General features: G+C 37.0%; 1 long non-coding RNA gene across 1 annotated transcript in view; it reads right to left on the bottom strand.

The window, feature by feature from the left end:
* The window catches only part of LOC105472985 (uncharacterized), a 148413-nt gene extending 135184 nt beyond the window's left edge, over nucleotides 1–13229 (bottom strand). Inside the window, exons 1-2 of the long non-coding RNA XR_011624327.1 lie at nucleotides 13176–13229; nucleotides 7390–7422 (exon numbers count right to left, since the gene is read on the bottom strand). This is a non-coding gene — a long non-coding RNA (uncharacterized lncRNA). The remainder of the gene's footprint in view (nucleotides 1–7389; nucleotides 7423–13175) is intronic.
* Between the last annotated feature and the right edge of the window lie 706 nt (nucleotides 13230–13935).

Below are 13935 nucleotides of genomic sequence, written 5' to 3'. Positions count from 1 at the left end.
GAATTCCAGCCATAGCAGAACCCAGAGGTTTTGATGTGGGAGTGTTTGTAGTGGAACACAGCCAGGGTCTCCCATCACCATAGGCACGATTTGCTCCCATAGGAGACTAGCGGAAACTGTTGGACCTGAACTCTTCAGAGTGGGCTTGCCCATGAGACGAGGCCAGTCCAAACTGAGCACTTCTCAGTCTGCTCTATCCACAAGGTCATCAAATAGGATAACATAAAATTTTTAAAAAGCCCATCCAAAGGACAGCAACTTCAAAGACTGAAGGAACATCAACCCACAAAGATAAGAAAGAGCCAGTGCAAAAACTCTGATAACTCAAAAAGTGAGAGTGCCTTATTTCTCTCACAAAACCATACTAGTTGTCCAGCAAGGGTTCTTAACAAGGTGACTGAATAGGCAGGAATAGAATACAGAATATGGACATGGGCAAAGAGCATTGAGATTCAGGAGAACATTGAAACCCAATCCAAGGAAGGTAAGAATCACAATAAAATGATACAAGACCTAACAGACAACATAGCCAGTATAGAAAAAGAATGTGACTGGTCTGATAGACCTGAGTGAACAAAGATCACACTACTAGCATTTATAATGCAACAGCAAATATTAGAAGCAGAATAGACCATCTTTTCTCATGATGAGAAAAGAATCTCAGAGCTTGAAAACTGGATTTCAGAAATAAAACAGACAAGAAAAAGAAAAAAGAATGAAAAAGAATGAATAAAACGGACAAGAAATATGGCATCATGCAAAGAGACAAAATTTACAACATATTGACATCCCTGAAAGAGATCAGGAGAATGAAAGCAAATTGCAAAATGTATTTCAGGATATTATTCATGAGAACTTCCTGAACCTAGCTAGAGATACCAACATCCAAATTCAGGAAATGCAGAGAGCCCTCACAGGATACTTCACAAGAAGGTCATCTCTAAGGCACATAATCATCGGATTCTCCAATGTCGAAATGAAAGAAACAATGGTAAAGGCAGCTAGAGAGAAAGGACAGGTCACCTACAAAGGGAAGTCCATCAGACTAACAATGAGCCTCTCAGAAGAAACCTTACAAGCCAGAAGAGATTGGGGACCTAATTCAACATTCTTAAAGAAAAATATTTCAAAGAAGAATTTTATAACTGGCTAAACTGTACATCATAAGTGAAGGAGAAAAAAGTTCTGTTTCAGACAAGAAATTCAGAGGGAATTTATTACCAGGAAACCCACCTTCCAAGAGTTCCTGAAAGAAACACTAACTGTGGAAAGGAAAGCCCATTACCAACCACTACTAAAACACTCTTAAATACAAAGATCAGTGACACTATAAAGCAACCACACAAAAGTCTGCAAAATAGCCAGCTAACAACAAAATAATGGAATCAAATCCAAACATATTAATACTAACCTTGAATGTAAATGGGCTAAATGACCCACTTGAAAGGCACAGAGCGGCAACCTGGACAAAAAGCAAGAGCCAACAGTATGTTGTTTTCAAGAGACCCATCTCACAGGCAAGAACACTTACAGGCTCAAAACAAAGGAATGGAGGAAAATCTGCCAAACAAATGGAAAACAGAATAAAAGCAGGTGTCAGAATCTTAATTTCAGACATAAGAGACTTTAAACCAACAAAGATCAAAAAAGACAAAGAACGACATTAGATAACGGTATAAGGTTAAATTCAACAAGAAGACCTAACTACTCTACATATATATGTATCCAACACAGGAACACTAGACTCATAAAGCAAGTTCTTAGACACTTTCAAGGGGACTTAGACTCCCACACAAAAATAGTGAGAGACTTCAATACCCCACTTGACGATATTAAGGATCTGAACTCAACACTGTTCCAAATGGACTTGATAGCCATCTACAGAACTCTTCAACTAAAACAACAGAATATACATTCTTCTTACCACCACATAGCAAATACCCTAAAATTGTCCACACAATGGAACATAAAACAATCTTCAGCAAATGCAAAAGAACCAAAAATATATCAAATACTTTTTTGTACCACAGACCAATAAAAACAGAAAACAAGACCAAGAAAATTACTCAAAACTATAGAATTACATGAAAATCAACCAACCAGCTTTTTAATGACTTTTGGATAAATAATGAAAATAAGACAGAAGCCAAGAAGGTCTTTGAAACTAATGAGAACACAGAATTTCTGGGAAACAACTAAGGCAGTATTAAGAAATAAATTTATACCACTAACTACCCACAATAAAAAGTTAGAAAGAATTCAAATTAACAACCTAACATCACAAGTAAAACAACTAGAGAAGTAACAGCAAACTAACTCCAAAGATAGCAGAAGACAAGAAATAACAAAAATCAAGGCTAAGCTGAAGGAGATTGAGATAAGAAAAAAAATTTAAAAGATCAGCAAATCCAGGAGTTGTTTTTTTGAAAAAATTTTAGTAAGACAAACTACTAGCTAGATTAATACAGAAGAAAAAAGATCCAAGTAAACACAAATAGAAATGACAAAGGGAATGTTGCCATAGACCCTACAGAAATACAAAAGAAACCAGAGACTGACTACTAAGAATATGTCTATAAACAGAAACTAGAAAATATAGAATAAAGGATAAGTTCCTAGACACATACACCCTCCCAAGGTTAAACCAGGAAGAATTTGAATCCCTGAAAAGACCAATAATAAGCTCTGAAATAGAATCAGTAATAAATAGCCTACCAACAACAGCAACAACAACAAAGCCCTGGACCAGATGGATTACAGCTGAATTCTACCAGATGTCCAATGAAGAGCTGGTACCATTCCTACTGAAACTACTCCAAATAATGGAGGAGGAGGCACTCCTCCACAACTCATGCAATGAGTCCAGGTTCATCCTGATATCAAAAGCTTGCAGATACACACACACACACACACACACACACACACACACACACACACACTTCAGACCAAAATTCTTGATGTACATTGATGCAAAAATCCTCAACAAAATGCTAGCTAACTGAATTTAGCAGCACATCAAAAACTAATCCACCATGATCAAGTAGACTTTATCCCTGGATACAAGGTTGGTTCAACATATGCAAATCAAATTAATCAAATAAACATAACTAAATTCAAAAACCCACATGATTATCTCAATTGATGCATAAAAAGGCTTTTGATAAAATTTGACATCCTTTCATGTTAAAAACTGTCAATAAACTATGTATTGAAGGAACATACCTCCAAATAATAAGCACCAACTATAGCAAACCCAAAGCCAACATCAAACTAAATTGCCAAAAGCTGGAAACATTCCCATTGAAAACTGGCACAAGATAAAGATGCCCTTTCTCACCCCTCCTATTCAGCATAGTATTGAAAGTTCCGGCCAGAGCAATCAGGCCAGGAAAAGAAATAAAGGGCATGCCAACAGGAAGAAAGGAAGTCAAAATATTTCTATTTGTAGACAATATGATTCTATATCTAGGAAACCTCTTATTCTCAGTTTAAAACCCCTTAAACTGATAAATAACTTCAGGAAACTGACAGGACACAAAATCATTGTATAAGAATCAAAAGAATTTCTATACATCAACAACAAACAAGCCAAGAACCAACAACAAACAAGCCAAAACCAAGAATGTGATCCCATTCAGATCTGCCACACACACGAAATAAAATACCTAGGAATAGAGCAACCAGGGAGGTGAAAAATCTCTAGAAGGAGAATTACAAAGTACTGTTCAAAAGAATCAGAGTTGACATAAATAAATGGAAAAAAATGTTATTTTCATCGATAGGGAGAATCAATATCATTAAAATGGCCATACTTCCCAAAGCAATATACAGATTCAATGTTATACCTATCAAATTACTAATGATATTCTCCAGAGAACTAGAAAAAAACTATTTTGAAATTTATATGGAAGAAAAAAGAAGCCTGCATAGTCAAGGTAATTCTAAGGAAAAGAACAAAGCTGGAAGCAGCACGTTACACAACTTCAAATTATACTATGGGGCTACAGTAACCAAAATAGCATGGTATTGGTACAAAAATAGACACATAGGCCAATAGAACATACTAGAGAGCCTAGAAACAAGGCATCACAGCTACAATCATCTGATCTTCCACAAAGTTGACAAAAATAAGCAATGGGGAAAGGACTCCTTATTTAGTAAATGGTGCTGGGATAACTGGCTAACCGTATGCACAAGATTTAAACTGAACCCCTTTTTACACCATATGCAAAAATCAATACAAGGTGGATTAAAGACTTAAATATAGCGCAGGCATGGTGGCTCACACCTGCAATCCCAGCACTTTGGGAGGCTGAGGAGGGTGGATCACGACGTCAGGAAATTGAGACCATCCTGACTAACATGGTGAAACCCCGTCTCTACCAAAAATACAAAAAATTGGCCAGGCGTGGTGGCGGGCACCTGTAGTCCCAGCTACTTGGGAGGCTGAGGCAGGAGAATGGTGTGAACCCATGAGGTGGAGCTTGTAGTGAGCCGAGATCACGCCACTGCACTCCAGCCTGGCCACAGAGTGAGACTCCATTTCAAACAAAACAAAAAGACTTAAATATAAAACTCAGAGCTACAAAAACCATGGAAAATGACCTGGGCAATACCATCAGGGCATAGGCACAGGCAAGATTTCATGAAGAAGATGCCAATAACAATTGCAACAAAAGCAAAAATTGACCTATGGGTCCAAATTAAACTAGAGAGCTTCTACACAGTAAAAGAAACAATCATCAGAGAGAACAAACTACAAATTTGGAGAAAATATTTGCAAACTATGTAACTAGCAAAGGTGTAATATCCAACACCTATAAGGAACTTGAATTTACAAGAAAAAAATCCCATTAAATAAGTAAAGAACGTGAACAGACACTTTTCAAAAGAAGACATGCAGGTGGCCAGCAAGCATATGAATAAAAGCTAAGCTGGGCACAGTGGGTCAAGCCTGTAATACCAGCACTTTGGAAGGCCGAGGTGGGTGGATCATTTGATATCAAGAATTCGAGACCAGCCTGGCCAACATAGCGAAACCCCATCTGTAACAAAAAAATTTTTAAAAAAATGAGCTGGGTGTTATGGTGCAAACCTGTAATCCCAGCTACTCAGGAGATTGAGGCAGGAGAATGTCTTGAACCTGTGAGCAGAAGGTTGCAGTGAGCCAAGATGGCACCTTTGAACTCCACCCTGGGCAACAAGAGGCAAAACCCCATCTAAAAAAAAAAAAAAAAACTCAACATCATTGATTATTAGATAAATGTAAATAAAACCACTATTATATATCATCTCACACCAGTCAAAATGTCTATCACTAAAAAGAAAAAATAACAGAAGCTGGCAACATTGTGGAGGAAAGAGAATGCTTACACATTGTTTGTGGGAGTGAAATTAGTTCAGGCATTGTGAAAAGTAGTGTAGTTATTCCTCAAAAGCTAAAAGCAGAACTACTATTAAACCCAGAAATTCCATGACTGGTAAATACCCAAAGGAATAGAAACTATTCTGTCATAAAGACACATGCATGCATTCATATGTTCATTGTAGCACTATTCATAATAGCAAAGCATGGAATCAACCTAAATGTCCATTAATGGTTGAATATATAAAGAAAATGTGCCATATATATGCCATGAGATACTATGCAGCCATAAAAAAAAAAAATGAGATCATGACTTTTGCAGAAATATGAGTGGAGCTGGAAGCCATTATCCTCAGCAAACTAATGCAGGAATAGAAAACCAAATACCACATGTTCTCACTCATAAATGGGAGCTAAATGATGAGAACATATATTAGTCTATTTTCATGCTCCTGATACAGACAGCCCTGAGACTGGGCAATTTAGAAAAGGAAGAGGTTTAATGGAGTTACAGTTCCACATGGAGGCCTTCCAATCATGGTGAAAGGCAAGGAGGAGCAAGTCACATCTTATATGAAGGGCAGTAGGCAAAAAAAGAGCTTGTTCGGGGAAACTCTCATTTTTAAAATTATCAGATCTTATGAGACTCATTCACTATCACGAGAATAGCACAGGAAAGACCCACCTCCATAATTCAATCACCTCACACCGGGTTCCTCCCACAATACATGGGAATTGTGGGAGTTACAATTCAAGATGAGATTTGCATGGGCCCACAGCCAAACCATATGATTTCAGGCCTGGCCCCTCCAAAATCTCATGTCCTCACATTTCAAAACCAATCATGCTTTCCCAACAGTTCCCCAAAGTCTTAACTAATTTTAGCATTAACTGAAAAGTCCATAGGCCAACGTCTCATCTGAGACAAGGCAAGTCTCTTCCGCCTATGAGCCTGCAAAATCAAAAGCAGGTTAGTTACTTCCTAGACACAATGTGGGTATAGGCATAGGGTAAATACAGCCATTCCGAATGGGAGAAATTGGCCAAAGCAAAGGGGCTACAAGCCCCATTCAAGTCCAAAATCCAGCAGGCCAGTCAAATCTTAAAGCTGCAAAATGATCTTCTTTGATTCCATTTCTCACATCTAAGTCATTCTGAAGCAAGAGGTGGGTTCCCATGGTCTTGGGTAGTTCTAGCCTTGTGGCTCTGCAGGGTACAGCCTCCCTCACAGCTGCTTTCACGGGCTGGCTTTGAGTGTCTGTGGCTTTTCCAGGTGAATGATGCAAGCTGTCAGTGGATCTACCAGTCTGTGGTCTGGAGGATAGTCACCTTCTTCTCATAGCTCCACTAGGCAGTGCCACAGTAGTGACTCTGTGTGGGGGCTTTGACCCCACATTTCCCTTCTGTGCTGCCCTAGCAGAGGTTCTGCATTAGGGCCCTGCCCCTGTAACAAACTTTTGCCTGGCACCAAGGCATTTCTGTAAATCTTCTGAAACCTGGGTGGAGGTTCCCAAACCCTGATTCTTGACTTCTGTGCACTCACAGGCTCAACACCACACAGAAGCTGCCAAGGCTTTGGGCTTGCACCCTCTGAAGCCATGGCCTGAGCTCTACATTGGCCACTTTCAGCCACAGCAGGAGTGGCTGGGACTCAGGGCACCAAGACTCTAGGCTGCACACAGCACAGGGACCCTTCACCCAGGCAACAAAACCATTTTTTTTCCTCCTAGTCCTCCGGGCCTGTGATGGGAGGGGCTGCTGTGAAAACCTCTGACGTTCCCTGGAGACATTTTCCCCATTGTCTTAGGAATTAACATTTGACTTCTCACTATTTATGCAAATTTCTGCAACTGGCTTGAATTTCTCCTCAGAAAATGGAATATTATTTTCTATAAAATTGGCAGGCTGCAAATTTTCCAAACTTTTGTTCTCTGCTTCTCTTATAAAACTGAATGCCTTTAACAACAGCCAAGTCACCTCTTGATGAAATAATCTGTACAGCAGACCTCCATGACAGAGCTTACCTGTATAACAAACCTGCACATGTAGTCCCAAACCTAAAGTTTAAATAAAAAATAAAAATAAAAATTTTAGTTTTAATTCATTTTCTGCCTATGAGTAACACTCTCATTATATGTGGTTTTTCAACCATGGGATATTACTAAAAGAATAATTTTGATTTTTCAGATTTCTTTGGGAAATAGCATCTCAGATAATAAATGTTGATTGTTTTCTTATAGGTAAATACATATTCACTAAAGGGTCATAAATGCATTAAATACATACTTCCAAATAAGGAGAATAAACGAGTTTGATTCAGTTATTTATAGTAACACAGAAAACAGAAAATAGGTTCTCATTGGATAATGGCTCATACTCATATTTGAATAAAAATATTTAATATTTTAATGAATCAATAAATTTTATCTATTTTTTACTGTTTTTTAAATGTTTCCATTTGGACTTTTTTTTTCTTTCACTTTCAATTATATAAATCAAAAATTGTCTTAAAGAAACAAAGCTATTAAGCATTTTTTTTTACTTATTCCCTAGTTAGTATATATTTAATTTCATAACACCCATTTTACACCTCACTATATATTGCCTGCATGTTCTTATATGTGGATATCATCACTTTCCCTCTCTTCTTACTTATAAATTCACTTTTCTTAAGTCACAGAGAGAAGACTGTGTTGCTTACTTTCATGGTAAACCTCATCAAATGTGATCATGATTCTCATCATTTTCTATCTTTTACACTCAAGTTCATTAGTTACTAAATATATGCATTAATTGCTACAAGATCAATGTAGACATATTTATGAACCGACAATGTGTGTTTTACACTTATCAACTTTTCTATAAATATATACATAGCCAAAATCTCCATTTCATGTATTTAGCTGAAAGGCAAGTTGGTAAGATTTACTTTGAATTAAAATGTTCTAGCTGGCACTTATTTTAAAAGAGTGTGACCATCTTGGTTTATGTTATGTCTATCCCTCACAGCCAGATCTCCAGTATTTTGAAGTAGTAAAGTATAAGGCATCAACTTCTCAGCATGCATTGCTACTAAAGTTTTTCTTTTTCTGTCAATAAATCTTACTATAGATACTGCTTGGACTACATTATATTATTTTCAGTACCTCCCACTCCACTGCCAATCCCTTAATTGCCTCATTATCCAATTAAAGTAACCAGCACTCTTTAGAGAGGAGTAGTAAGTGGTCTTGATACAGAGAAAGCCAGTAAGTGTGTAATATTTAACTGATTTTTGGAAAGAAACATTAGTTTTTAAATGCTTCGACTAATGTAAAATTGTGCAGAGACCAACCTAAGGAGGACTATCATGTATAATATTTTTCAAGTTGTGATAATATAAACTTATAAACACATACATGTGCATAACCATATGCAGTTGATTCAATGAATCAGTGTGTAGTTCATGAAAATAAATAAAAATATAATATAAAGTGTATTAATTTTTTTGTGATGCATACTACTGTAGCATCCAAATCTTTATCATAAATATTGCATATGAATCAGTTTAAATTATGTATCTCCTATGTTCAAGATTTGATTGACCGCTAGTTTACTAGTCCTCTGTTGTAAATTTTAAATGGCAAAGGAAAATATTTAAATCAGAGTACTAATTATATTTGGGGAATATTGTTTTGCATAAGATAATGTAACACATGACATGATGAAACAGCTTAGTAAGACAGTATAAAACGTTGCGAAAACAAAAACAATTTGTAAGGCTAATTTTAAAATTATTTTTGAAAGTGATCTGGAATCATGAACCTATATGCATTTACCTTTGATAATATGTAGAGATAGATATCTCTATTTGTGTTAGCAGAAACAGATGGATAGAGAGTAAATTGTGTAGAGTCCAGATAGTTCTAGAAACAGCAGGATCTGTACTAAAATAGGAATTCATACCAGTTAAGTCACACTCCAAATTCAGACTAAATGGAAAGTTCAAGATTGTTGCATGGTGAACACTCTTAGGAAAATTTTATTTTGAATGCATTTCTCATTTTGGAGGTAATGCATGTAGGAGACAAGCAGAAGGTCAGAGCAGAAGAGAGGAGATACCTGAACTTGTATCTCTATGTCCGAGATTTGCTGGATGCTTTCAAATCTTGCCAGGCTTGGACTCTTACATAACAATCAAGTGAAAGTAATATTCCTTGGGCTTTTTCAAACAGGGAACAAAAATATCTGAGGTAGCTGGAAAACAATACTGCTGATAGAATTTGGTATTTTGCTATAAATTTGAAGCTGCCTAAAGTCATAAAACTAGGTTTCCAACTAACACCAGTGGCGATTTGGAGAAGAATTGTACTTTCTTTGCTATCATTTTCTTCTTAATATACTTTGGTCAAGATTTCATCTTACACTTCCACTAATTGTTTCTTGGAAGAACTCCTCAATTATTTCCTAATTATAGAGACATTGAGTGGCCGGGCGCGGTGGCTCAAGCCTGTAATCCCAGCACTTTGGGAGGCCGAGACGGGTGGATCACGAGGTCAGGAGATCGAGACCATCCTGGTTAACACGGTGAAACCCTGTCTCTACTAAAAAATACAAAAAACTAGCCGGGCGAGGTGGCGGGCGCCTGTAGTCCCAGCTACTAGGGAGGCTGAGGCAGGAGAATGGCGTGAACCCGGGAGGCGGAGCTTGCAGTGAGCTGAGATCCGGCCACTGCACTCCAGCCTGGGCGACAGAGCGAGGCTCCTTCCAAAAAAAAAAAAAAAAAAAAAAAAAAAAAACAGAAACATTGAACTAATTTCATTTCCCAACTAATATTTCCATTATGAACTTCCTCTTATTATTGCCTCTGTCTTGGCTTTTGATCATTCTCAGGAGGTCCCCATCTGCCCTCCCTTAAATACTGATGCTTCTGTTGTCTCATGTTATGTATTCATGTAGTTTCATCACAATACTGCATCCTTATATTTCGTGAACCCCAGTAAAATGGATCCAACATAAATGACTCCTGGATATCAGCAAGTCATTATATTACGCACTCTACTCACTAGCAGTAACACAGAGCACCTTTCACTTCTATTTCCTCTGAAAGTCTGGCATTTTCATATCATCAGTCAAAGAAGGTAAAATCCGGTAGTTGTCTTAGACAGGCCTCATTCTCATTCCACCTATGTCAACTTTGCCACTTATTTCTTTACATGTACTTTTGTAACATTTTTCAACACTCATTTCGGACTTCTATTTTTATCCTCTCATGAATTATTATAATAGATTCCTAAATTTTCCCCTGCCTAAAATTCTATATCTAAACAAACCAATTCTCAGCACTTTAGTTATATATAGTTTCTAAATTTTCTACCCATCTACCAGCATTGGACACATACACTCTGCCTTTTCACCTGTTATTGTAGATAAGAACAGCCTTCCAATTCCGTGTGAGATATCATTCACTATTGCCTATTCCAGAATGTAATTCCAAGTATTCTCTCTGCAGTCTTATAGTTTTTATTGTCTACTGCATTAATTTTATCTGCATGACAGCATACTGTTACCTTTATCTTATCCTAAAACCTTCCCTTGACTTGACCTTTCTCTAAAACTTAGTGCTCTGTTATATCCCTCTGATCCCCTTTACAGAAAATTTCCTTGGTATCGCCTATACTCTGTGACTTCTATTCCTCCTTTCTTAATCTCTCTTGAAACTCTGGAATAGGTAGACGTATGCTCCAGAGAATAACACTTTCACTCCCTCACTACCAATGCCCTTTTCCAACTTTACTCTTTCCCACATACCATGTTCCACTTAATAGCAAAAAAAAATTATTGATAATTTTTAGTTTTTATTTCTGTATCTTCAGGACATAAATTCTATTTGCCCAGGTTTTGTCTATAGTATTTACTGACTTTTCTTATCTCCTATGACAAATCTGGAACATAGAACAGGTTCAATAAATGTTTACAAAATGAATTTATATATATATTTGTGACCATAAAACTGCCATATTTGAAATTCATCTATGGATTTCCTTAGGTACACAGAAGTGCCTACTTCTTTCTATGGCTACAAGTTTTTTTACATGGGATCCTAAAAATTTTCTCTCAGCCTATTCATCTTCACTTGTTTTCAAATTCCTCAGATTCATTCTTTACACTGCTGTCTTGTCAAAACACTAATAATTTCCTTACTGTGTCATATTTTTTTCATTCACCAATGACCTTATTCAGAAAAATCCTTATACTTGTAATTTTTCTTCCATAGCTAGCCCTTACTCTTAGTAGTCTTGGCATACATATTTATCTGACATGCTTCATCTCTAAATACTTGCATGGCCTACCAAATACATCTGATTTTGTCCTCCATTGGATACTCATTATGTTCCATTCAGTTATCTAATGCATTATTACTATACCTAAATAAGTACACTTGGTCATCAGAAATAAACATTGTATATCTTTGTGTCCAATATAAGACACAGTATATTAAATTTATTCAATTCCCGACAATTAAATTTGAATATATTGAATATGTTAAGGCTACATCTATATGTCTACACTTAGATTTGCATAATTATTTATACATGTGTCAGCCACGAATATGTGCTTGTAAGTTCTGACTATGGAGAGTACTGTCAATTGACTGATGGCTCTAGCTGCTGTACTTTGCAATTTATCACTGTGTTCACACTAACGCCCCACTTCACACAACACTTCATCCAAAAACTGAGCATGGCAGAGACATTAAGTTCATTTTGTTCCTGGGAGACATGAGACTAAACTGAGAGGTGACTTTGGATTAAAAATGGCCTTCCTGGACTCTTAGACCTTCTTTGCACTGTAAGATCTCACTCAATCTTCCTTTTTTTAAATCACTCTCCTTCATCTGAGATCTGATCTATATCATAGTCTGGTAGCTCTCCCAGTCTTTCTTGGCTCTTTCCCCATTTTCCTCCCTTAATCAATCACATGGACAACTAATTCGGTCTAGGAATCTACTTCTTAGAGGATTGAGACTAACACAAGTGATATCTGAAATGTTTCAAGAATACAAGTGATAAGATATGGAATTAGGGACTGGCTCAGGCATCATGCATTACAGGTAGGATACAGTTGCTAGGTTAGGTGCAGATTATTCTGGCACAAGGTAGTGTCTCAACTGCTAAATATTCCACAGGCAATTACTTTAGTAAAGTTCCAGTAGAGGGGACTTCTGTAGCATGTGTGACATCCAAAAAATATTTGCAGTAGAAGGAGCAGTGCCTATAAAGACCAAACAACTGGTTGCTTACTGCTATGTTATATTGATGTTATCAGAAGGATATTAGGACTCTGTGGACCATACACCAAGAATTATAACAAATAGTCAGCATCTGTGGACTGGAGTCAGGAGAATATTCTTAGGATTGAATCTTGAGACTTTTTTATCAAAATATAAGAGTAAGTAAGGAAATATTGATTGAATCGGGGATCCTTTTTCAGGGCATAGAACTTAATATACTAGGAGCAAATTCAAACAATTGAAAAAAAAAAAATGTTACTGCCTTGGAAGCCTGGGAAAAGCAATGGCTAGCAATAAGTGAGGATAAATTGTCCGAGCTGCCCTAGGAGATAGCGGAAGAAGGAAGAACAAGGTTAAGGGAAGTAGGTATTCTGGTTTGGATATATTATATAAGGTCAGAACACCCATCAGAGATTTATGTTCCGTGGGAAAGACCAAAAGGCTCATCATTCACGAAGACCATGAGGTGAGGGAGCACTAACATCATGAAGTTTTTCTCTGCAGACCAGGGCTGACATAGGAGGGGCAGCCACAAACCTGGATGATGGGATCCCAATGTGATAGAGTTCAAGAGTCAACACTTAACTGTCGGGAGGCTCCAACTACTGTTAAGACTGGCAAGGTCAAAGGGGAAGACAACGGGCTTAACTGACAAAGATTTGTGAAGATGGTTAATAGTGTATGGCCTTGCTAGGGGCAAAGTAGAGGAGCAGCCCACACACATGCTGCTTAATTTGTCACCAAGTGACTTGTTGGTCTCTGTGAGCAATAGCGCATACCTTACCCAGAGCTCAACATCAATCTGTCGTGACAGGTTGAATTCTCACAGGCACAGTAGCTAGACCAGCCTTGATACGTGGGACTTCTTATCATGGGACCACATTAAACTTGGTCATCTTGGCTGCTTAGTTCATATGTTCATAGTTCCACTTCACTGACAGAAGTAATAGAGGTGGATTTAAAATTCATGAATTTATATTGATATTTAAAATTCATGTTTATTATTTTAAATGCTTATACAATTTTCTTGATTTTGAATTTCCATTTCCTTATTCTTTTATACTGAAAAATCTAACTTTAGTATAATTACCTATTTGTTATATCTACAGCTATCTATATTCAACATACATGTCTAATTTCAAAGTAATAATAACAGTGTTACTTTCAAAAATATGATGACAGAATAAATTCTGAGATGTATTTGCATTTTGTTTGACTATAAAACATATTCAACTAAGAATAAGAATACAGTAGTCTAAAGACATATGAAATAATTTTTATCCAGTGTGATTATATA

The sequence above is a fragment of the Macaca nemestrina genome, chromosome 6 (genome assembly GCF_043159975.1).
Source record: "Macaca nemestrina isolate mMacNem1 chromosome 6, mMacNem.hap1, whole genome shotgun sequence".
Lineage (NCBI taxonomy): Eukaryota > Metazoa > Chordata > Mammalia > Primates > Cercopithecidae > Macaca > Macaca nemestrina.
Note: the sequence above shows the minus strand (reverse complement) of the source record. Positions and strands in the feature narration are given on the sequence as shown.